The 26,975-nt window shown below is 38.0% G+C and overlaps 1 protein-coding gene across 12 annotated transcripts in view; it reads right to left on the reverse strand.

The window, feature by feature from the left end:
* The window catches only part of TENM2 (teneurin transmembrane protein 2), an 808,680-nt gene that overhangs the window by 708,282 nt on the left and 73,423 nt on the right, over positions 1 to 26,975 (reverse strand). The window contains exons 1-2 of one of the 12 annotated variants that reach the window (XM_074916391.1): positions 25,514 to 25,544; positions 20,393 to 20,443 (exon numbers count right to left, since the gene is read on the reverse strand). The exons of the other annotated variants lie outside the window; for them this stretch is intronic. The gene's annotated coding sequence lies outside the window, so the exon portion shown is untranslated. Of the gene's footprint in view, positions 1 to 20,392; positions 20,444 to 25,513; positions 25,545 to 26,975 lie in introns of those variants that run through there. 12 annotated transcript variants of the gene reach the window in all.

The following is a 26,975-nucleotide window of genomic DNA, read 5'->3' on the forward strand; positions in this document are numbered from 1 at the left end:
TTTTTCACAGTTCATGAGAGGGACCATCACTTTTTCTGTTAGATTTGTTCAATTTGGGAAGAAGTTATACAAGCTTTTTTCTTTTATGAATTTGTTTGGAAAAAAGTATTTCTTTTTCTGAATTTGATTTAGAAAACTCCAGTTCTTAGATGCCAAATTTATACAAAAGAAATTTGCAGTATTCCCCATGTAAGCTGAAGAAACCCTTAAGGAGCGCTGCACAGACCGAGGCAGTTTTATTTATTTGCCTGAAAGCAGTGATGACAGTCCAAGCATGAGCAGCGTGGCTTGTTTTATATATCAACCTTGCATGTTTTCCTGTCAGCTTTGCAGTTTGTCATCCACAGCTTAGTCTCCAAATAGCATGAACTTTGAGGACAGCATGCTGAAATGAAAGACTTGCTGCGTCCTACAGAGAAGAAACAAGGCCACCAAGGAATAGCAGAATATCTGTTTATTCCACCTTATGTACCCTAAATTGTGGAAAAATATTCCATTATTAGTAGAAACATAATACAATTCTGTTAATGGTAGTATAATTTGTTGTTACTATTTGGAGTGAATCTGTGAGGAATCTAGCTAGTATAGCAGATGAAATCATAAAAGAAAATACTAAATGCAAAATCTGATATATAAAAGCAAAGAATGAGTTGGAGCAGCTGCAATAGCTTGTTATAACTACTTAGAATTGTTCAGCTAGAGCGGTGTTTGCCAGCTGGAGTGCAGTTGTTCTGAGAGGGAGGTGGGATATACCGCCTCTCTATGTGGAGAAACAACACAGCTAAGTGAGCATAAATGCACAAAATGGTATGGTGTTTTATTACTGGAATGATTCTTAGAGACAGAAACATGTTAGACCACTTTATGGCAGTGTTGCCAGAGAAGTGACTGGTCAGTCTGGAGCACACTGATAAAGTTTAATCTTCTATCACTGCAATCTTTTTATAAACATTATCAGTTGTTGGGGTTTCTTTATCCCTGTTATAAGTGTCAGCTACAGATGTGTGGTCAGTAAACTATCTGGGTATAACCTGCAGAATTTTCTCCTAGTTCTGCCAGGGGATTGAATGGCAGGGAATTGTACATGTCCTGAGCAGCTACATTGGTGAGAAGAAACTTCCCATTACATCACATTTACAATTTACCTTGTCAGGTTATCATGGAGAACATGAGTTTACAAGGTGATGAAAATCAGTATAGCATGAATTTAAAAAGGAGATCCAAACATCCATCAATATTTAAAATAAGTGCATGAGGGCTTTTTCTTTAATTAAAACTGGCATACACTGAGTTTATTAGACTGGAGGCATGCAGCATGTTGGTCATTATGTTATAATCAGTTTGAATATGCTAAAAACACAGCATGAGACTAAGTTCACACAGACTTGCTGTTATACTGGTCAAACAGCACTAATCAAACTGTTTTATTTGAGGTTTGATCTAAAGCCCATGAGAGTCTTGCTATTGCATTCAGTGGGCCTGGAGTTCAACCCTTGATGAAACTGAGCACTTTATCCTTGTATAATTCAATTACTTATGTCACTTGCTGAATATATAATTTCTTTGATAATTCTTTACCTATAACCACCAATAAGTAGACCATCCAAAAACCTCACACCAGTTATTTTAGTTGTTTTCCTTTTCAACTCCTTCAAATCCTATTTATTACTGCCTTCTGCTTCTGCTATCACTAGTATCAGCAAAAAACAATGTTTTTCCTGTAATAAGAAATATTTATGATCTCATTGTGAAAGCCTTTCACATGCTTTTAGTTACAATACACCACATCTCTAATGTTCATTTTAGAAAACGATATTTTAGCAACTGGCATTTTATGAAATTAACTGCTGCAGTACTGCCATATTTTACTGTGAGTTGCAGGTACTCAATGTAGTCATGCATGCCCACATAAAGGTGGCATCAGCTGGTTTTATTACATTTGTCCATGTCTGGTGAATTTGACCATCACCACACACAATCACACAGAATCACAGAGAGGCTGAGGTTGGCAGAGACCTCTGGAGGTCATCCAGTCCAACCCCCCTGCTCAAGTAAAGCTACCAAAAGCTGGCTGCCCAGACCCATGCACAGACAGCTTTTCATTATCTCCAAGGATGGAGACTCCACACCCTCTCTGGGCAACCTGTGCTCAGTCACTCTCACAGTAAAGAAGCATTTCCTGATCTGACTGAGCCTCGTGTGTTTCAGTTTGTTCCCACTGCTCTGGTCCTGTCACTGGACACCACTGAAAACAGCCTGGCTCCATCTTCTTTACACCCTCCTTTCAGGAATACATACACGTTGATGAGATCCTCCCTGAGCATTCTCTTCTCTAGGTTGAATAAGCTGAACAGTCCCATCTCTCTCAGCCTTTCCTCATACATGAGATGCTCCAGACCCTTCATCATCTCAGCGGCCCTTTGCTGGACTCTTTTCAATAGCTCCAGGTCTCTCTTATACGGGAGAGCCCAGAACTAGACACAGTGCTCCAGATACTGCAAGAATCAAGTCTGGGAAACATTTATTCACAATAACACATAAAGATGTAAAAGAATTATGAAAAATTATGGTTTGAAAAAATTAATAAAAGAGGAGTCAGAAGTTTCTACATACAAACATCACTAAATGAAGGGAATAAGATTTCAGGTTCATAACAGAGTAGATGAATGTGGATAACTTTTTGCACTCTCTTAATAACAGAATAGGAAGCATGTGTGCTGTGGAGAGGATGAAACATGGCAAATCATCCATTAATAAGTATCTATTTTCCTTGACAAATGCCTAATTATTCGGCAGAGTAATTTAATGTTCTGTATTAAGCTAAGAGGCGCATGGTTTAAAATACCCACATCAATGGGCTCTGTTCAGTATTCCCAACACACTCCCACCAAAACATTCACAAACCTCAGCAGGGAATTTTCCTGAGAAGATCAGCTAATAATGTATTGTACCCTGCAAATGAGCCCTTAAATCTCTAAAGTTGATTTTCGTCTACTAAACCACAAAACTGTCTTTCTCTCCTTCTTCTGTTAAGAATTCCCGCTGCCCATGTACTGTACCTCTATATATATACTGAGACATAACTCCAGCTATTAAATACAAAGAATGAAAGTATCACAGCAAAGCAAAAATTTAGTCTTTAATAAAGAGACTCAAAGCCAACAAGAAATGCTGATATTTTACATGAAACAGAAGACTGAAATTTGGAGGCCTGTGGAAATGCTTGAAAAGCAATTAGTCACAGCCATACAACAACTAGGAAAAAATGCTTCCAGGCTACCAAGCAGCAAGCCTGTAAGGGAGACAGTGGATCTGCTGGACCAACAGGAACTGAAAGGAACCACTATGTAGAAAAATGGCTTTGAAGAATAGCTAAATGACAAGTGGTCATAGAGGTCTGCCCCAAAAATGTTTGAAAAAAAAAATCTACCTTGAGAGCTAATGGTCCCAACATTTTGCTTGATGCCAACAGTAGGAATCTGTATTCAATCAAGTAAAGGAAAGGGACTTGCAATACAAATTATAGTATTATTTTCATGAAAATAAAGATGAGGAAGTTTTAGCCATACTAGAAGATACTGTACAGGAAATTGGTAATTGCAGTAGCATAGAAGTTACCAGCACTGAATAATAATGAACTCAAAAAGTAAGCAGCTGAACTTCTCACAAGGTATGCTATTTTTTAACAACAATCAGTGAATAAAAATGCAGCTGTCTTTTAAAGTAAGACAAGCAAAGCCTGAATCAATAACAGATAACTAACATGGTAATTGAAGGACAGTATATTCATCAAACACCAAAACTAGGATGGTATGATAGGGTCAAACATCTTTAATCTCCAATTTGTTGTATGAAATGAAGAAGCATTCAGCTGGAACATGCAGAGATCACATTCCACATACACTAGCACGTTAAATGTCAGTGGACTTAGCTATGAACCTGACCTAGAAAAAAACAGTATGTGCTTAAAATTACGGAATATCTACATTTACATCCTAATCCTTTTTTTTTTTTTCCCCCCACCTGATGTCAAGTTCTGCTTAAGTACTGCAGATACTAAATCTTACTGACTATACAATTTCTATCACAAGTAGGATTATTAAGCAATGCCACCCCTAGCAAGAGACAAGGAGAAGGTAGGGCTATAACAGCCACACTTTTATCCTCAGCCTTTTTCTGGTTTTAGCCAGTATTTTGTGTGAGTCTATATCAATGTTTTTATGTATTTATATCTATCAAAACAATGCAGTAACATCTTTCAGTTATTCAGTTTCCTTCATCCACAAATGTAAAAATATTTCCCATGCTTTAATTTAGTCTCACATCTCACAAGTATGTGCAATAGTGCTTTCTGTGTTAAGTTCCACCAACTATTTATATGCCTAATTTGTAAGGATTTCACTGGACAGGAGTGTAGAGGTTACACCTGGACCAGGCACAGGCATAAGCATGTTTAGCATGATCCTCAGTGTGCTTTTGGCCAGTCAGGCAGCACTCTGCCAGCCATCTCTTCCTTGCTTTTGAGGTGACAGCATTGGCCAGAGAGCACTCCCACCCAGCCTGCTTTGGATATTTGAAAATCTAGCTGTATGCATGAGAAGGATGTCATGCCAGATTCTGCCCCATTTTCTTTACTCTACAGAAACTTATCCTCACGTAATACATTTTTATCTAATAACCATTTAACATAAAATACAAACCCAGTGCAGATATATGAAAGCTGAAAGGAAGGGCTTCCTGTGCTGAAGTCCATGATATTTCCTGTGTCCTTTCTCACCAGCGGAATAAGGCTCAAACTCCCTTCTGCGTAATAGCAGAACTTCAACTGGAGTGTAAGAAAAAATGTGAGAGGAAAATTGTCCCTTAAAAAAGGCCATGAACTCAGGCCCTCCATTTCCTGGGAGAGAGCCCTCTTTTATAGCAGATAAAGCAGTGGCAGTGTTGTAGTCATGATAATCTAAAGGTATAAGCAAAGTTTGAAGGAAAAGTTACTATCTTTCTAAGGCTAACTCATGCAGCAAGACCAAAAAACCCACTTTTTTTCAGGTTTGGAGGTTTGCTGGTAGGCAGGACGAGCACTAGTACTACTACTGTTGCCTTCCAGTGGGCTATGAATGAATAAAGAGGGCTGTCAGAGTACCCAACAAGGACAGGGATAGGAAGTAGGACAGATCAGCCCCAAATCATCCTTTCTTTCCTCCTTCTAAATGATTATACATCATCATCTCTAATCACCTCCAGGCCAGTGATGAGCATGCATTAAGCCCACTTATGCAGACTGTATTAAGTGTGATTACACATTACACTGCAAAGTTATAGGAAATATATGGATCAATGTATGGCAAGGCTCCACATCAAGGCTCAAACATTCTTTTGAGCGTTGCAAGGATTTTTTTTACTTTTGAAATTTTTGAGGTAAGGGTTATTTAAATGTAGCTGCTGAACATCAATACATGCTATCCTAACAAAAGCGTGGTCTCAAACCTGGGGAAATGTAGTGTTCTCCAGACATCCTCTCCAGCCCATCTAAAGGGAAACACGATACACTTTCATTCAGCTGAAACTGGCCAGTCTGGGAGCTGGGGAGATGAGTCTGTAAGGAGGAAGAGTCTCCCACTGCTCAGAGTTGCCCAGGAAAACTCTGTAGCTGGCAGCAGGACTGTGGGGAACGCACCCGGCCTCCGAGGCCCCAGGCAGGTTTGCACTGCGTCGCTGCTGCACTTTGTGCAGTTTGCTCTCCTCACCCAGATCTGAGCGGGCATTCAGAGACGCTGAACCGTCACATTAGAAAGGAGCAAGGGGGTAAAAAACCTGACTCAGCTTGCAAAGTTTTGCACAATGTGAGCATGGGTTTTCAGAAAAGCATTTTTTGATTTATATGCCTATACTCCTTTGAAGTTCATTACTAGATTTAGGGTTTAGGTTCTTTTTTTTTTTTTGTTATGAAACAACAACTTATTTCTTAACCAGTCTCTTTTGCAGCCAATAACTATTGCCTCTTTTGTAAACTGCAGTCCCTCTTGTTGCCAGTAATATGTGTTTCGGGGGAATGATTTAAATGACAAAATGCTTACTTGTAACAACAAAAGAAATGATACAATATAAGCTAACTTTTAATAACTGAAAAGATCTTTAATTAAAATTGCTTTCCATTCAGGGGCTGGAGTTTTATTTAACCAGCTGCCCTATGAAAGTTATTACCTAGAGTTTTCATTTTCCCAGTACACAGCTGCAGAAAAGATTTTATTCTGGTGAATGAAGGGCTGTACAACAGCAAGGACAAAGCTCACTTAAACTAACAATGGAGCCATGGCAAAAGTCATAACCTTCTGCTGTCTTAGGGGAAGCACACTTTCTGAATATAATCTCTCTGATTATGCCTAGTATGCAAAATGCAGTTTTATATCTGCAGCTCAAATAGATTTCAGTATTACTACTGAATACTAATCACTGATGCAAAAAACGTAGAGCTCCCTCAAGGCATTTCAAAAATCTTGATTATTTAATCAGTGCTCTTGATTTATAAGGCGAGCTGGTTGATGACTACCAAAATGTGACACATTGGACACTATCCAGATGGAATGCCAGTTTTCATTTGAGGTTAAAGAGGTAAAACTCTACAAGAGAGGTTTTCCAGTATCCTGGACTAGAGCTAGAGTTATATCAGATGATAAATAAAAACTGGCAGTTTGGCTTGCACATAATATTAAAACAGAAACTTCACTGACCTGTCAGTTGTAAAATGAAGTAATCAACTTTCTTTCTGATTAGTCTCCATTTCCACTATGGACTTTTTATTTATTTCATGGTTTCCACCTTAATGTCCTCTTCTCTTGTTAAATAGCAGTACTTTACTTTTTTTACAAATATTTAAGTGGAGAGTGCTTCCTTTTTTATAAGCATTAATTTCCCAACCAGCTAGGTGCAAAATTTGCGGAGTTGTTTCCTTCCCCCATAACTACAGATTATGTATCTGAAAATGTTTTTACCTACATCTTTATATATTAATATATGCTTAGATATATAAATAAATCATTTTAATTCCTGCTTTACAGTGCAATCGATTTGTCAAAAATTAAGATACAGATGTATGATTTATATTCATTTCTGAACAGGTTTTACTGCTTATGTTGCTTGGACAGTCCCATCTCCATCTTTTATTGTCAACAATGATAGCCGGTTAAAGCAGCCTTCTGGATACAATTTCCAACCATTTTCCTGTCAAGCATTTAAGGAGCAGAATGACTTCAAATTGAGATAGCAAGGAATTAAATTCATATTTAGACACCTAATTCTAGGCTTGACCCTAGAAGTTAGCAATCCGATCACTTCATATACATGCCTATATGAATATAGAGTCCTAACATCTCAACTAATATCGAAGGTATGGTCCATATTAGAAGCAGTGACCGACACTTAAATTTTTAAAGCAAAGTTACAACTACAGAAAATTATTTTACAAAATCAGTCCTTTGTCCATGTTGATGCTTCAAGTGGGTGGCACAAAGGGAGCTCCCAGAGGCGCCCAGAGCTGGTGGCTGTCCTCGGGCTGGGCCGGGCGGCGGCACGGGCTGTGCCACTGTGCTGGGGAGCCAGCCCGGGAGCTGCGTCCTCTCTGTTATTTATACCTGAGCTATCAGTGATAAAGCTGATAGATCGATGCAGATAACCACAGCTCTGTGGCAAGCAGCCAGCCTAGCATTTCAGCAGAACTGAACATGTGCCAGCCTGTAAGGACAACCCTTGCGAACATACCAGCAATTTTCAGGTTAAGAGGCACACTAGAAGCCTGACTTGGAGATTAAAATATCCTCACATCCCAGTGCAAGCCTCTCAAGACTTCTAAAACTGAAATGACTAAAACTGTAATCAAACCATGGGAACTTGATGGAAGGTTTAATTATAAATAAGCATTAAAAGTATCAAAAACCCTTGTACCAACACACCTGCGCCAGAAACAAGGATGGTGGTAAGGGCCGTGCCCTCACCGCCCTGGGCAGCCCTGGGCAGCCCTCACCTCACCTCGCCGGACACTTCCACGGCCGGTGTTCCCATCCGCCGGGGGCAGGGGTCCGGCGGGCCCTGCAGGCCGTGGGGCTTGGCTGACGCTCCCGGGGTGCCTCAAAGCATAGGCACAGCGTAACATGGAGCTGCGGAGCTGGGCTTGAGCTTGGAGACAGCAGCAGCGCCGGCATGAGCAACACGAAGAGCAACATGGGCCGAGTTACTGCACGGGGCAGCCCTGCAGACTGCAGCACCGCCGGGTGCCCTGTGCACTGCTCCGGGGCCTGGCTGCTTTGTTATGTTCTTTGTCAGTACCTGGGTGATACTCACAACCGTTTTCATTCCTTGTTTTGAAATGTTTGCTAGAAATTTCAGAAGTCTGGGTTGCAATGGCACAACAAAAGGAAGCACAGAGGAGCGTGTAGGGCGAGCGGAGCCCGCAGGTGCCTGTCCGGCCGCACCCGCCGCGGCAGACGGAGCGCGCATGGGCAGCGCTGGCCACGTCCGCTGGCACCGTGCAGGCAGCACCCCGCGTGCCAGACTGCTCCCAGAGTTGATAAGAACGACAGGGTCACCTCCGCAGAGGCCTGGCTTCTAGGTTTTGGCAAAATCGCAGGTTTGTATTCTGTTACGAAGCCAAAACATTTTAATAACTACAAGAGTTCACTTACAAAATCTGTGTTATTTGGGACTGTGCCCTTTATAATTACATCCCTATATCTTTCTCTGTACATGTAGATCTGTCTCATCTGAAGCTTTTGAAAGAGTATCTTACTTGACTGGACTTGTGGGTAAGGCAATCATGGGGAAGTTCAAATAGCCACATTATTCCATCTTCTGTCAGGATGCCAAAAATCTGCTTGAAACACAGATGGCTATTTCCCTGTCGTCTTCTAGCTCCTTAGCTGATTTCCTCACTGTTTCAACTTCATTGTCTGTAGCAGTTTTCCCTGAGTAGGGAAGCTTTTGCACCTTCTTCTTTAAGAGAACAGAGCTACAAACTGCAAAGTGAGGATGTTTTGATCATATACGATAATGGAGAATGAGAATGGAGAATATCTTACTGAAGACCACGCTGCTGGATAACGCGCTGGGTGATTGCCTCAGGCTCTGGATATTGCAAGTAACGTGTCATATATATCACAGGTACCACCAGGCCCTCTGCCATGAGTATAGCAAGATAAAAATAGCTTGTAGGGATTATGTTCCCACGTTCTAGTCTTGCATGGCAGTACAACAGGAAGAACACTGGAGCCAGAACTCGACTATGCAGGAGAAGAGGGATCTGCTCCCCTGTGAGTTAGAGACTGCACTGCAGGTGAGACTGAGGGGCAAAATCATAACCCTGAGAGACAGGAACTGGAACTTCTCTTTACACATAGCAAATGACACTACTGCCCACCTTGCTTATCCTTCCCTCAAGTCTCACCTATTCTCACTACATGTAACCATGCCACACAGATCAAAAAGCCACATGATTTCATAAAAGGCTCCATAGTTTTTGAACCTAGAAAAAGAAATCAAGAATACTCTTCTGCTACCATGCCATTGTGTTTGTGCTGTTTAAATTGGGGCAAAATTTCAATTCTCCTTCACTGGACCTAGCTAAGCAAAGTTAAAGCCAGTTCTCTGGGTGCATCTGAACTATTAAGGACTTCCTGAATGGAAAACCCCTCTGTTACACCTCTGGAATAAAGCTGCCAGGACATCGACTCCTGTCAACTTCTCTACATCCTGGTACAGACACATGTTGTGTAATCATATATTTAATCTTAGCTATGGTCTCGATTCTTCTACTTCCCACTTTGTTCCTATATATACATGTTTCCACCTTCTTAAACTATTTTTTTTTAAATAAAAAGAAGCCAAAATAGTCTTGGCAAAGCATCTCATAAGAATCATCTCCTGGATGGGGCTTGTGGTTAACAGAACATTGCACAATAGGGATGAGAAAATTACCTGAATAATTTCATGTACCTTGACACCAGCAGCAGGATATAGATGCTTTAGGTCAGGACAGAGAGCTAACATATTTCAGGAAAACGTTTGGACTACTACTTTTAATGTGTGGGTAAGTGTACATGAAAGCTGAAAATGTCATTATTCTTAACTGCTGTTAAACCAACGACTATGCAAAAATCTGCCTATGTTCAAAGAAGAACTTTTCTGTTTCTTTGCTGCAACCCTGTACTGCTATAGCGGAAACATAATAGATGCAGTGGAGGTTTTTGTTTGGGTTTTTTTTTCCCCAATTGATGGTGCAAATATGGGAGGAAAGATCATACAGACTTTCCATTCTTCAGAGGGGCTGGGTTTAAATAAACGTTCAGCATTTCTGACTCCTTGAACAAAGGACTTGTTACAGAAGTAGAAAGCAATATCCTAATATTACCTTGCTAAATTCTACTTCACAAAAATTACCAACAGTAACATCAATACAGATAAAAACTGCACCTGAAACATTACACACATGTAGAATTATTAGTGAAAACAATACTAAATTCCTGTTTTCAATAGGTATGTTCATTCCAATCTGTGTCCTTTATATGCAGAGTATGCTCTTTGAGTACATGTAGTAGGAAAACAGACTACTATCTTTATAGAATTTGTATATGCATTTATCATTAAAAATAGAGGCTAGCAATAAAGTGACTTTATTAGTGGGAAACCTGCAATTCTGTAGGATTACAAAAGGGCAATAACACCTCAATCACTGGGAAATTTGTATGTTTCTGAAAATATACTGCAATATGTGTACTAAATGTAGGGGGAGATAATCTATCTGCTTCCAGACAGATTATTTTCATTTGCAGGGACAGAGAACTGAGAGACTTTATTCCTCCAATTTACACACACCTTTGTCAGAACTAATAACCCAATCAAAGGCAAGAAGTTTCACAGTACTCAGGTATGTGGCCTCTAACATGTCATACTGATTGAATTCACATGATCTTACATATTTGGGCATCAAAAGCCGTCTATTTTTCTTAATTAGAAACATAGATTCAATGCAACTTGCCTAGAAAATAAATTAAATTCATATACATTACCTCTGAGCAATGAAAAATAGCACTGATTGCACAGGGCTGTTTAAATCTCTGCGGTTGGCAGTGTTCATCAGTGAATTTGTTTACGAACTGGAAAGAATGAGATGCTGTCAAAGAATGAAAAATAAAAGCTAGATTTCTTGGGAAGGAGACATCCGTCTTTTTCTATTTGTAAACGCTGACGAGCAGGGTTTAAGGAGGGCTAATGTCATCCATTCATCTTAATTAAAGAGTTAATTGCTCGTGTATCCTGATTTGGTTAGCTGATCTTAGTAGCATGAAAAGCGTTTGCTTCTGTGTATTTTATTGACCACTATAATGACATCATCAGTAAGACTCAGGATTTATTCATGCCTCAGCCTAAACTCATAACTTTAATAGCCTCCTACATGATAAAACTTTCAAGAGGGAAGGAGTTCTTTAGCATGATGCAGAATACCAAGAGGTCTGTTCAGAAACAGTTAAAATGTCTCAGTTCAGCTGTCATTGAAGAATTACTTGAAAGTCTAGAGTCATGAAGATAAGTAAAAAGTAATTTTAAAGACTAGTTCTCAGCAAATGTATATATGGAAATAGCATAAAACATCTAAAAATCGCGTATTGAATATAAGCAAGAGACTTATTACTATTCAATTTTTCACATCTGTAGTCATAGTCAAGTAAGCAGTGACACAAAAATAGACAGGCAAGGTTGACAGCATGTTCTATGGATTAAAGACCAAATTGGTTTAGTCATATGTCTTACAACACAAAGAAGGGAAACTCGGATCTAAAGAAAGACCAGTTAACTAACTAGGAAGACTGCGAGGTTTTTCTGTACAATGCCTTTTAACATTTACAGCAATTCCTGATGTTATTTCTTAAATATTCTTCACAAGAATTAAATTAAATTTTACACAAGAGGAAAATGGTCAGTACTACTGCTTTTTGATTAATCAACTATGCAGTACTTAAAAATGAAATGAAAGAATACATTACAAAATATAATACATGATATTCACTTATTCTGGTAATAAGTCTTCAGAACTGATCTATTTATGTTATGCTACTTTCATGGGATCAATTTCTATTGCTAATAATGCCCATAACTTACACAAAGGGTTGAACAAGCCTTTAAGAAGCACCATGCACCAAACATAACTCATCCTAACCCAACAGAGTCTGGCATGCTGTGAGCTCTTATGTGGTTTTGTAACAGTCACAGGGTAGCTCCTGTGCACTCTGATGACATATCTAGAAGGCGCTAAGAATAATGTGATAGGGTGCTACAGCTCATCTAGTTTTACAAACTTCATGGCACACTTCACTTTGTGTTTTCTTTATGCAGTTGAAGCTTCTCAGCTGACTGGTTCAGATGCCAGTACTAGCTCATGTGCTTTCTCTGAAAGACAGGAGATTTTATTTTTAATACTGATCAGGTTTCCATGTTTTCCCAGAAAACTTTCGTAAAATATAATAAAGAAAACCCCTAATAACCTCTATATGATATGAACACAAAACTACATTGCCCCTCTCATGGAAAAGCAGCAGGCAAGTCCATGACGTACAATAGTGCATGAGGCAGTGGACCCATGTTACCCCAGAACCAGAACCAGTTTGTCTGTGGCAGCTTGATGCTGCCTCCAAACTAGCCCTGCTGAGAAGCAGCATGTGTGAACATGGACACAGGGCCGTGCTTTGGCAGCTGCACTCCTCCTCTTGGGTTTCTAGTACGATGCCATGTGGCTGAGGAACGTGCCTCCAGCCAGCTCATGCATCTCTACAGTTATGCAAGAGTGTGCAATGTGTAAAGGGAACAGCACTGGAAAGCAGGAGATCTGCTGGCTATCACCAACTCTAGAACTGCCTGTCTGGGAAGCCTTAACAAAATGCTTTAGCTCACTCTGTTCCAGTTATCCCCCAAACCACCTGTACTTCTTTCTAGAGATACTCTGAGGCTCATCCATGGAAAGCTGCTAACTGGAAGTTAATCAGTATTATTATTTCTGAATAGTTCACTACTGGAAAAGGCAGTATGGGGTTTACAGTCAGAGAAGAGGACAAAAACTGAGGTTGGACGGGACCTTGGGAAAGTGTCTGTCCCAACCCTGAGCTCAACACAGGGTTTTTTCCAGACTTGAAAAACTCAAGGATGGAAACTCCACAACCTCTCTAGGCAACCTCCTCCAGTGCTGAACTGTCCTCAGGGTGAGGAGTTCTTCTTTACATCAAGGAATGTCTAAGGCTATGGAGAAGGTGGCCATGATAGCAGAATTTCTCAGCAGGGTTTAGAGGTTACTCGTATTTTTAACAGCTCAACTCTAATTAAAAAAATATTTTTATATTAAAGATAGCTCCAGTATTATTTACACTCCAAGCAAACCACTCAGTCAACATTTCTGCCATATACTTGTCAGTTGTTTAGTGTAGAATCCTTAAAAAGGCTGATGAGAATAAAATTAATATACCACTTTGCCATGTGGGCCTCTGTGCAACAGTGTTAGCTCACAGAATCTCTTCTCCATCACAGCGGGCACAGTGGCACTCAGACAGCTCTGCAGAAGGCAGCGGCAGCCCTGCCAGGAGCTGCTGTGTCTCCTGTGCTCACCCACACCCGTCGGGGTGGCTCAGAGATCTCTGCACCGCACCCCCCTGACTGCCCGCGGCTGCAGAGTGCTGGAATAACCAGGGACCTGTTCAGACCACGTCTGAGCCTGCAAGCCATGCTAATGCGTGCTCTTTCAAGATTGTAAACATACGGGTCAGTGACCTTGGAAATAGTTTTAAGCAACTGCAACTTTTTTATTAATTTTAGATTTCTGTTACTTCCAGTGTCTTTGTTTTCTCATGCCTATACTTAAACTACAAAGTTATTCCCTAAACACTTAGGGGAAAACCAAAAAACATTCTTGGATATAGACTGTGGACTAGAAGCAGTGACTGTCACTTTTGAAAGCTACTTTACATAACATTAAAACAGAATGTGAGTAAAAAGAAAGGCCTAACATTTTGTTGTTCCACTGGAACACATTGGAAAATGCTGAAATAAAATCTCTAGCGGCTCGTGAAGTATTTAGTTCAGTTGTTTAGCAACAACACCTTTTGATTTGTAAAGCTTCTACAATATCTTAAAGTTTTAAAAATTTTCTTTAGCTAAAACCACCTGCTGTAGTTTGAATAGAGAGTAAAAGTTCATAAGCACAACCTTGAGATAACACATTTTTGAATTACTATACTGTAAATTTTGTACACTACATCAGGCAATGGCTAGTGCAACTTCTTACAACATTACCAGCTTACTAATAAACATGTGCATGAAGTGGAACGGCGCATACAAGTTATAATTCTTGAGCTGTGCCTAGTAACATAAACAGGTCTGATACCATCAGTAGAAGAATTGAGGAATTAAACCATCCGAAAGACTGATGTAAAGGATTGGACATGCTGAAAGAGATGGTGAAAAGAGGCTGCTAAGAGATGGAATGACATTCAGAAGTAAAGCAATAGACCCACAATGGTTTGTGAATGGAAATAAACATAACCATGAGAAAATGTTTCATCAACATAAGAGCCACAACAAAGCTGTGAATCTCAAGATAAGCAGAAATTGTTTTTGAAGAAAAAAACAGCGTGCTAGGTAGGACTTCAAAGACTAGAAAAGATCTAATAGACAGAAATGAATCATATAAAAAAATATAAAAGGACAGAGCGCAAAAAACTCATACTAAGGACAAGATCAACTTACTCTGTGTCCCTGGTGTTACTCTGTTAACCCTTTGGTGCCAACACAGTGGAACAAGTTTAGTGGCTAAAGAGAATGAGTATTTCAACACCACAGCAGCCTGCTGTGAAGTTCCTCTCCTGAGCCTGCCTCCTCAACCCTCCAGCCTGTGTTTTGCCCCACTGTATATCTCCAGCAGCACACCTGCAGTTTACTTCTCGGCTACAAGGCACAACAGCTACCTTGCCCAGCTCTTTATCACACTGCTCCCATGCCTACTATAGAATGCACAATTGCCTTTTCAGAAAGAAGCCACACAAATCACTGTGCCCTGGGTGAAAAGCCCACTCGATATTGTATTTCTAATCACAGAGAATAGGAGACAATGTATTCAAAAGAGGGACACAGAATAGGTAATTAAATGTCATACTGGTTCTAGGGTAGAAGATGCTGCTATTAGAAGAAATGCTGGTTTGCTAAATTCAAAAACACAGAAATTATTTTTAACTGGATTAAAGGAAAACAAGCAGGTAAAGCTATGGCTTTATGCAAAATACACTGCAGCATTCTTTGGTCTTGGTTCTGAATCGTTGACAAAAGGAGGATTTTTGCCACTGGCTTTAGCAGAACAGAACTAGCTATTAATGGACTTAAAAATTAGGTATTTTCTTCCCAGAGATTTCAAAATAATTTTGACTCCAGAGGAGATATACAACACCATTATTCTACAGTAAGATAGGATGATAGCCAGAAATGGAGTTTAAGTGGTGCTGTGGAAGCTGAAAACTAAGTGGCTACCACACAGAAAACTATGCAGAGAAAAAGAGATTTATGCAAAAAATTGAAGTCTAACACATGTTCAGTGTTAGATGAAAAAATAAAATTTTCATGGAGTTTACTTTCTAATGTCTTTGCATGTGAATTTCTTTTCTTTGGTTGGTTGGTTTGTTTTCCAAAACTTCATCCTGACAGCTTATTCCACATCTGAGGACATCTAAGATCAGCAGACTCTAGCAGACTCCAGAAACTTTTCACTGATAAAATTCTGATCATGATTCATACACTTCTAAACACCTATTTCAATCCTCTTTTTCAAGTGATATTGGTAGCCACTGAAAAAGTGTGTATTGTTTTGGTTCAGTATACAGTGTGCCATGAAAACCAAATTCTGTTTACAGCAGGGCCAGGTTTTCTGTGATCTGATTTTAGACAGTCGTTTCCACAGAAAAGTTCCTTTATGTGTCATTACTAATGACATTACAACCTTCTCTAGGTGCCCTTAAGACCTAGCTGTTTTTAGCAGACACTATCTGACACCTTAGTTTGCAATCTCAGAAAAAGCCAAGAGAACAGGAACTGTCCTATCAGAAAAAATGGCTTCAGAATCTGGTAAATAAATCACATTTCTACAGTGACGTGATAAAAATTGGTATGTTTGAATCAAATGTGTACCTGCTTCGTGATTAATTGTAGATGTCAATACCCAGAGGTACCTGCAAGGCAATTAAGCACTGTACTTGCCTAAATGTCACCCCCTTGTAAATACAAAATGGAAATAAATAGACAGATTGGCCTAGTGCATGTTGTTTGGATTTGGAATAAAAATCTCAAAAATGTGAATCCTAACTGAGCCAATTTTTTATTATGTGCTGCTGATAAGATACAAAGGACTTATCTCTTTTTTTTTTTTTTTTCTGGTACACTGTGAGGCTAGTGGCACCCATCTCTCAAAAATGACATGTGGAGATCCGTACTAATCAAAACCACCATCATATTGAAGAATCCTAACAAAAACAAACCTATACAAATTTCTGTATTTATGGCTGTAAATGCTGAGACAGACCCAGGTAGAATTTTCTTTGTTATTGGAGCCCAGATTACTACACTATATGATATACTTTATGGTGGCTGTTTAATTTGATAATCCTTTTCTGCCCTGCCTTCCCCAATCTTACAGTCACGTGAACAACTGAGAAAACAAACACAACTATAGACTGAGAGTTAAGGAGCTGACAAATAGAGGTTAACGCCACTGCTATAACAAGGTCGAATACACATTACCAGAATATCTACTATCAGAACTGACATTGAATAGTTTCACTTCTGTAAAAGTTAAACTATAAAGCTGACCACCCCCCACCCCTTTTGGGCATTCAGTCATGCTTTTAGAGTGGATTAAAATCTTCTGTAAAGTAACTATCTAAAGATTTGGGGGGGTGGGGGGCTCTTCTATTTCATCACCTAGCCAAGATTTTATTTTTTACAGTATTTTTCTCCTTTTAACTATAACATACTAGCTGCTGGTGGCCTTTGGAAAGCTAGAGGATCATATGATGCTGGCTCTCCTTCTTTCCATCTGCTAGCCTGCATCATAAGAAAACTAAAATATATATTAAATATTACTCTTTTTTTATGAAACTAATTAGTACAGATGCTGTAAGAATTTCACATGATCATAAAAGGTTTTGTGACAGAACTTCTCTGTTAAAGTAAAGCTCATCTAGAAAGTTGGAAATCCTTGTCTTTAAGGGTCTTTCATTAGTAGCACACACTAAACAATGATCACTGCTGTATGATGAGAGACAAATTAATGAATCAAACATTACAGATTTCATCACATTGGCTCATTTGCATTTAAGCTGGTTTCCAGCTCTGTCATGCATTTGCTTTTAAACGAGCCCCTGTGGATAGTGCTGCAATGTTTGATTCATTAATTTGTTTCTCAGTGTACAGCAGTGCTCACTGTTCAGTATACAGTGAAATACTTTGAAAAATATTTGTTTTAACAACCTATCTTTTATTTTAACAAAGAAATAACAACCCTGAAGAATGAAATGCTGGCCATTTTGTGACACAGTCCCTGCCAAATCTCCCAGTTGCTGCCCCAGCCCATCGTTACACCACTGTGATATTATCTGGATTAAGTCTTCACAGCTTGCTTTCACATATTCTACAATTTTATAGAGCTTTGAGCCAGCTCTTTGGGTTAGTATTATGATGCCCAATTCAGCTCCTGGGAAGTTTAAGGTGGCTTTAAGCCTTTACTCTCTGATCCTTGGATCAGTCCCAAAGAGTGACTTAGATCAGCCTCCCGGATGCTCGGTGACATTCTGCCACTACTGTGCCTAGTACACCGGTTACTCCACATTATAACAGAGTGGGATGCTTGGCAAAGCCAACTCTGTGAGAGCTGCAAAACTTTGGAATTGGTTTTTGGTTTGTAACAGCTTGAATTTGGTGACCTTACAGTATGCTGAAAGCACCATCTGTTTTAGAAATAAAAAGAGGCATGTTCCCTAGCTGGTCAGCGCATGGAGACAAGCGTTTTGGTAATTAGCTGCGTAGTTGAGTTCTCAAGTTCCTATCTGAATCTCAGATTTTTAAGTTTATGTACTCGAATACAACACTAATTATGCATGTACAGCTTTGTTGTAGGGATCATTGCTCATGTTTAATTCTAAAGAAATAAATACATGTAGCAAATGAGAAAGATGGAAGTTGTTTTAGTAGGCACTAGGAACTGGAGAACAAAATGCTCCTCTAGATAGAACTTCCCTTCCTCTAACACGGCCATGATGGATTGCAAGGTTATACAGGCAAGCCCATTTGACAAGAGGATACATTTGGACCATGGGATTCATGGAAATGAGGGCCTAATTAAATGAGTTGCTTTTTTCATGAAGCAGGCAGATTTTCATATGTTGAGAAATGGAGTTGGGTAGCATCAGCATATTATACTGTACAGCCATTTTCCTCCCACTTGGCTTTTTTTTTTTTTTTTTTAAGACACTCTCTGAGGAGCGTGTTATACATGTTGAACAGGGAAAAAATAAATGTAATTGATACCAAACAAAAGAAAGCCATCAAGACAGAAAGGCAACATCCGAAACCTACATTTCAGAGGTATTGAATTGAAATTAACATAATTCTCACCTTTGCAAGTAATTCAGACACAACTGCACACTAAAGAAAACCTTAAAAGAAACAAAATTTCCTGTCTCACTGTCAAACATAACCAGTAAAGCTGCAGTATTCCAAGTACAACCAACACAAAGTCTACCCTTCAGCCAGAATAATACGATACCAGGAGAACCCAAGTGGGCTGCATATGAGAGGCTGCCCTCTACTGATTGACAGAGAGGAAAGTTCTCTCCATCACATCAGAAAGACCCCAGGAAAGACTATGCATTTGCAGTGGCTGTGTAGAAAGGGAGGATAAAGCTTGTATGGGACACCTATGCCTTTGGAAAGACAGCTTTTCTAAAATGTATACCTGGTATTTTCTGCCGCAGAAAATTGCTTGGTCTTTCCTTACCAATGCAATAAACGTCACATTTACCCATACCTTTAATTCTACCTGCAAGTATAATATTATTATAATGCTCATAAGGTGGGAAATTCTCAAAATAATTTGAAAAGCTGGAGTAATTTTAGTTAATGTTTATTATAAAAAATGTTCTTCATTGAAAAAAACTTTATTTTAAACAATACTCTCCACATTCTCCTTCCTTGAAAGATCGTATTTCACAAAGACAGATCAAATACTCTCAGAGAAAAGCTAGGCTGTTTTCATATGAACACAAGATTTTATAAATATTCTTGTAGGAGCTTACACAATTCAATTGCAAGACATTTTTATGTTAAATGCCCAATTAGGTCACTCTTGCTTGCTTATACACCTAAGTATATCGGGTCAAATAAATACAGCAACAAATACTCAGATTGTCATGAAAATATGGAACTCGGTGTCAAGAGCATGTTAACTTCACTATATTATTGTTTGGCTTAGTCTCTTAAAATAGTCGATTTACTAACAAAGATGACATTATCAGATTTCACAATATTTTGGTCTGCTTTCAGAAATAACCATTTTAAAGACCACAAAAAACCCAACCCACACTTACAATTCCATACCCCTGGTAAGCAAACAAAACAAACCCAAACCCTCAAACAACCCAACAGTCTTAAATTGCAGCGAGGAAAATTCATGTTAAACATTAGGAAATTAATTTCTGTGGTCGAAATGAAGGCATTTTGAAGCCAAGCTTTTAGCCACCTACAGAAGGTGACTCTTCTCATTTTAAGGTGAGTTCAACAACACTTCTGACTCTCCATTCACTGGAATACAAGTCCAGTTGGCATCTGTATTTTAGACGGCAAAGTTAGGTGAAATTAGTCCCAACCTAATGAAATCACTTAAAGCTTATTTAAGCACAACAGATTGCTTATGGTGCCTATGAATTTCCATCACTCGTTTTTTAATAGAGACAGCAGGCTAATGTCTGTCAGGTACAGTTGAGGTAGAGTTTCATGTTAGGAGGTGCGATGAAAGCTAGCCATCATTCTGGTTAACTCCTCCTCGGCTCTTTACAACATTTATATCTTCTGTTTTATTTATTCACTGAAGAAAATCGATCCAACAAAAACATCAATGTGCAAATAAACTAATGGTCTTAAACTATGAGTATGAAAGAGTCCTCCCACACTTCTCACTGATATCCTTTCCATTTACAGAAAACTCACATATCAATTAAACTCACCTGTTAATTAAAAGCTTGTCTGGAAAATTCCTTGCTAATTGGAAGCAAAAGAAAGTGTAAAAAGTATCTGAATGCTGAAGCTTTGAATTTTAATTACTTACTCCCAGGTTTGTTCGTGATCCCTCAGGTGTTGGCTGGGCAACAGCAAAGAACTGAAAAAAAGAAACAAAATTATTTTGTAATTCCTGCTGTGGGGAACAAAAAGTATTGAGAAGGCTTCCAATTTTCTCTTCTTATCTTGTTTAGATTTATTCTTTATTAATGTACTTATAAGAAAGTATCTACACACAAAGAAAAAAGATTCTGGAAGATTACAGGCAACTACAGTGAATAATTGCTCTACAAATTTGATAGGTGGGGTTTTTTAATAACATGAGAGTTCCTATTGTGTTTCTCTCACAATGGAAAATATCGGTATAATTATAAAGGGGGGAATAATGCATATAAATTTGGCATACAGGCTTTGTATCAGATCAATGATCACATATATATATTAAATTTGATGTGTTGTTTATTTTACATGCACCTAAATAGAGAAGACATTAGCAGATTTAATAAAAATTCTGGAACTCATAGGAATTTGATCCCTTCTCTATAGCTACCCATTTAATAACAGCTGGCTTTTTCTACCTTTTTTCTTTCTTTCCTACACTTAATGTACACTTAAAAATGATCTTTTTTTCTAACAGAGAAGGATACTTCATCCTGAGAAAGAGAGTCTGTAAACTAAATATGGAGGCAGTGGATGGATTTTCTGCTTTTCCTCGTAAAGATAATCACCCTCTCCCCCACCCCAAGTCACAGTATTTTAATAATCTGAATTTTTACTGTCCTCTTATTAAGGATAGATATCTGAGATTCTGGTTTGGATTAGTAATTTTTAGAATAAGAAACCTGATTTGTGGTATTTTACAGAGGAACTTAAGAATTTCATGAGGTTTCTAATGAATGTGAATTTTTCTGTGAAAAATTGGGCCATCTGAATCAGACAGAAGATTTACACATTCAGTTCTCCAAGAACTGGAATGAAGACCTTCATTTTTTCTCTGACATACATACAGCATATGTACATCTGTTTAAAAAAGTTCAATTATCGGTTAAACTACCCTTACAAATTAACTTGCATGCGAGTAGATGACAATAGCATATGCAATGGAAGTAACTCTTCATGTTATGTAAGTTTTCTTCCTCAACATGCTTATTCAAATGAGTTTCAAACTGTAAAGAAAATCCTTCAAAAAGAATATAATGATAATCTGTTCATTTACTATGTATGTAAACCACATTCAAATATATTGAGTCAAAATACTAAACAGAAATTGAACATACATGTATGTGGCTATTCAATTCTGATAGAGGTTATAAGACAATTAAGGAAGCAGATGCTTCTTAAAAGTGCATTTAAGGGACTGGTAATATTAAATAGATTAGGTTCTACTTGTATTAAGTTCATGATGAAAGTTTCCTCATCAGATGACCAAGACTTTATGAACTGTAACAGCACAAGTCATTTTTGAGTATTACACTCATTTGAGTGCTACTGTTTTAGCAGCATATATTCAGTTATATATTCATCTTGAGACTTCTGCTTACTGTTTTCAGCTAAAAATTCTGAATATTGTATAATTCAGTATTTTTAGGAGCCTTAAATAAATTAAAATATTAAAGTGCATTAGGAGCGGATGAAGAATAAACCATAAGAATTTTTGTCACAGTTAAAAAAGAAAAAAAAAAGAAAACAAAACAAATTTTTTTAAAAAATTTAAAAAAAAATTAAAAAAAAGAAGGAAAAGCAAGCAGGCTTCTATCATCCATTCTGTTTTGAAGCTAAGTTTCATTCAAATGTTGAAGCTAAGTGTCTTCCAAATGGAGACAATACCTTGTTTACCGCAGTTTACAGGGGGACAGGCCTTATAAGCAGAATCTTATTTACAATGGAAAATTCATTGCACCAGGATACACTCAAATACCCAAGCTACAATTACTGAGACATTTTATGAATATGTAATTCATAAAAGAATGTCTTATGAAAATTCAAGACATCAGCAGGTCTTATGTAGGTTAGTTGTAAATATGACTTTAAAAATTAATACATACTTTTTCTGGAAGAATGAGAATCTTTGAAAAAATGACAATGCCATACGCGGCTGAACTTCAACATTAAGAGCTGAGGAAGTATTTATAGCTAACACAAAGTGTAATTTCAAATGTTTTTATTTAAGAAATTTATTCAAAAGACAGTTACATTTTCTATTGTTATCTATAAAAGGCTTTCCTTCTTTCTCCAATACGGGATGAACCCACCTCATTCACACCAAGGTGATGAAAACACCTTTCAGAATATTTTACATCCAACCAAAACATCTATTCCAATAACAGCAGAATGGACCGCAGACACAACAGTGTTACAACTAATCCACAAGTATCTAAGACAGTAAAGGGAGCGGGATAACCTGAGTTATCCAAAGGGATGGATAACATCCATCACTCCTGTGAAATCCATCCATCTCATTCATGACAAGTTGAGTACAAAAAAATGACATGAAAATGTAACAGAGGAAAAGTTTGTGATGTTACTGGATGCAGACAGCTGGGGTCCCTGAGTGTGCCCCAGATGAAGCTGCACGAGGTGAAGCTTAGCCTTGCTATTTTTAGACATAATGGCAGTTGTTGAGCCAGGTTAGGAATGTCTACACTCATGTTTTACCTCATCTGCAAACTGTATAACCCTTCCACAAACACCAGCTGTTGATTGTGGATATATTAGTCTGAGAAAGAAAGAAATTGTTATCCACCTGACAGTCACTGATGCAATGAATAAATCACTGAGAGTCACAAAATTCTTTCTATTACCAACTAGTAGCCACTGGATTCTTTTATTTCCTTAGTTTTATGGATTCTCTGGAAATGAGGGTGGAGGATAGAAATTCTATGAAAATTTTTCCAATCATCAATTTATGCTTCTATCTCAAGTATCAGAAAATGTTATGCATCCTTTTCTATTTGTGACTGAACAACTAAATTAGGAGGAACAAACAGTAGGAAAATACATTGCAAGTATTCCCAATGTTTTGCATTGTGCAAAGCCTTTAATAAAAACACCAGCTGGAAATAATGGTAAGTCCCCAGGAGAAATGGTAAATGCTAAAGATCATTTTCAATCTAATTCTCATGAGTTTTTCTCTCCTTTACACCCGTTTCCTTATTTTTTCTTTTTTTCTGTGAATTGTTGAATTATTTTTCTCTTCATATATATATTCTATCCTTAAAATTCAGACATGTTTAAACAACAAATAAACCTTAACAATTTTGACTATTTCCAGGAAGCATTTGTCAGTACACTAACTCAGTTCCAAATTGCTCTAAAAGCGTTATTTAAAGAGCAATAAGAAGTTCTTATTCATGCAGTCATGCTTTCTTGTTATTCTTACTCGTTGGCATCCAGCATGAACTTCAATGTTTTCTGCGAATTACTGTTAATTTGTGCTTCATGGGGAGTGGCTGTTCTTTTCCTCTATGGCAGCAATCAATGACTACTTCTCAATAGTTATGAGACAGAATCCTATATAAAAATGGCAAATCATATTAAGCTTCTATATGATCCTTGATCTCTTGCCAGTGTGTTTGATCTATTTCCAGAGTACATGAGTCAGGATATGTGCCTTGGTTAATAAGTAAACAGTTCCTGTAAAATTCTTTTCTCCTACGGTCTTAACCCTCCACGCTGTTTGAAGAAATCTATGTTGTATTTCAAAACAGGATCTCTTCTCTTTACTTAAGAGAACATTACTGGTGTCTTATGTCTGAAACTTTATAAATGAAGCAAATCTCTTTTTGCTAGTGAAACTTCTGGCAAAACATTTTTCTGTGTATTGCACAGTATGTTATCGTCATGATCAGCACAGATTTTGTAAGTCTCAACAGCCTGGTCTCTTATGAGTGAGAAATTTCACTTCTCCAGATGAAGTGAAAGGATAATGTATGTGAGTTAGCATGGAAATCATTCTCTCACTATTGAGTGCTTTTCTGGTTCTATTCTTGGCAAATATGAAGAAATACATATCATTATGATTAGTATTATAGACATGTATCAACGGAGCTCCCAAAACAATTTCAGGTTTCCATTAAACATTTCAAAGCTCAAAGTAGAAAATATTAGCCACTGCCAAATTTGTCTGCATTTGACACAACTTCTGCAAGCAATTATTAATTGACTATTTTATCAATTAAAAATTATTTTGGATTTAATATTTAACAATATAACTGTTTTAGACATACAAACTGCTGGTTTAATTTCTCCATGATCTGCTTTTCTACATTTCTGGCTGGTGCAGAAGAGAGTACAGGGACTCCTCCTCAAGACAACCCTACCTATGCTGAGCTTAGTGGTAGTACAGCACAGGAGACTCTTTATCAACTGAATACACCTAATGTAAGATAGTATCAGCCTCTCGTATTTCACACCCAGAAGAGTGTGGGATAGAATCAAAAGCTGCATTCTCCCGCACTGGGAAAGACAGCTCTTTCCCCAATCTGGCTACTTTTCCAGCCCTGCTAATGAAAGGGGAAAATAAAAATTCACAGTGTTGAGCCCATACTGCAGGCTTGTAGACATGATACTTCTGCTTTCGGATGAATGCTACTACAATTGGGGGTTGGGTCACATATTTCCTACTGGTATCATGACCTTTAAGCAACTTGTGAATGTCCAATTTATATCAAAATATTATGGTGACGACTTGCTAATTTCAAGGATTTATAAATGAGTACTGAGTACTTTGTCAGTAGAAAAGAAAGCACAGATCAATAGATCAGAGAAAGATCTGAGCAGAGGAACAATCATGCTATAAATGTCAGAGCTGAGCAATTTCCACACAAATAAAACAAAGCTGCCATCGGCAAACAGTTTCAGACTTGAAGCATCAGACTACTGCTGTGTGACTGTGTTACAATCCCAAGGTCACTTACACGGAGAGCAGGTGGCGCGACACTCAGAAAGCCAATATCACAGCTCTGCCTTTACATACAGTTACTCCCCAGGAAGACAAAGCTTAACACTTCAAAATGACTTCCACACCCCACACCCCTTTCACGAACTAAAGAGTTCAAGTCAGGAACTTTTACTTAATAAGAAAACGCAGAGGTTCTCTTTTTTCTATTTAGTTTGCAACTTTGTCTTTCACGTAGAGAAAGAGGAAAGAGGGACGATGCAACATTCATACCTTGTAATTCGTTACAGCCTATGGTTTCATATCCTCTCACCAGAACATCACGGAGGTCTGACAACTGACCATAGTTTGCCTTCTGATACACATAACGGATACCTGCTGAGTTGGGTCTTGCATGAGAATCTGAAGAGCAAATGTGACTCTCAATCTTACAATTTGAGTGTTGTGCCACAAGATAAAATTAAACTTTTTGCAAACTATGAAAGCCAGCTATTATAACAATGCTGGCTTCCAGTTTTTCACTCCAAACCTGCTGCTTTTTTCATGAAAACAACTCTTTAGTAATAGACTTCTGCATCTCATCTACAACTTGAGATAGACATATCAAAGTCCTGTTCACCTCAGATATGTTTGTAGTATCTTTATCATCTTATTTACCTAGAGGCTTACCAGTCTAGCCTTCTGTCCTACTGTTCAGAGCATCCATGCATGCTATGTCAAATTAAACATCTCATTCTAATTCAATTAGAGCATCAGTCTCTGGAATCTTAAATATTATTCAGTATTTTTAAAATAGTATAACATATATTCACTGAAAAATCTATGAGCCAGCTAAATAATGAATATGAGTAACAAAATAATATATTTAGAGATTTTTAGAAGTTTGGTAAGAGAGTAAATATGAGATTTTCAGAAGGATTCAGCACTCAAGAGTTCCCCTCCTGAAATTTCTATCCAGACATTTGAAAGCTGTCAATATTTTACATAATGAGAATATTTGAAAGTGTGGCCATTTGTTTCAGTACCTAAATGATAAAGAAACTTTTTGAAAACATTGCCCTGCTGTCTCTCACCACAATCTTCTGGTGTCTTAGGTTAAGAATAATTAAATATGAAACTTCAGATGTGATAACTAAACAGCTTTCATGAGCCTTAAATTCATAAAGACCTCTCCTCCTCAATGAATTCAGTATTTTCTACATGAAGTATTACCATAACTTCAGCTAATCTGTAATCTCTTTCTGAACCATGATGTGCATACAAGTGTTGTAAGGCTCTACTCTTGTACAGGGTAACCAGAGTTTTTTGACATTTAAAATATCTAGCGGCATCACAAAAATTTGTATTTGCATACACATAAATTGTGCCAGGGAAACCAGATGAGTGACAAACCATCAACAAGCTGCAGCATTGCCCCTGGCTTTCACATCAAGAATGGCTGCATAAAAAAATGTTACATTGTTGAGAATAAGTAGCTTGATTGCCACAGCCTCTGTTTTATGCATACTCTTCGTCTTTTAAAGATACATTTCTTTAAAGAAATGTATCTTTAAAAAATTACTTAAAGACGAAAACTGTTTATTGTATTTATTTAAAACCTTTTTTGTATTGGCTATCCACTGAGGAGGGAAAAAGTTTCCTTTCTAATATGATACTTGAAATAAACTTTTACGTGAGGATTTTCTTTCCCATCCATCCCTATCAGCACTGGTATCTCCTGAGGTTAAACCAGGCT

The sequence above is a fragment of the Athene noctua genome, chromosome 12, assembly GCF_965140245.1.
Source record: "Athene noctua chromosome 12, bAthNoc1.hap1.1, whole genome shotgun sequence".
NCBI classification, from domain to species: Eukaryota; Metazoa; Chordata; class Aves; order Strigiformes; family Strigidae; genus Athene; species Athene noctua.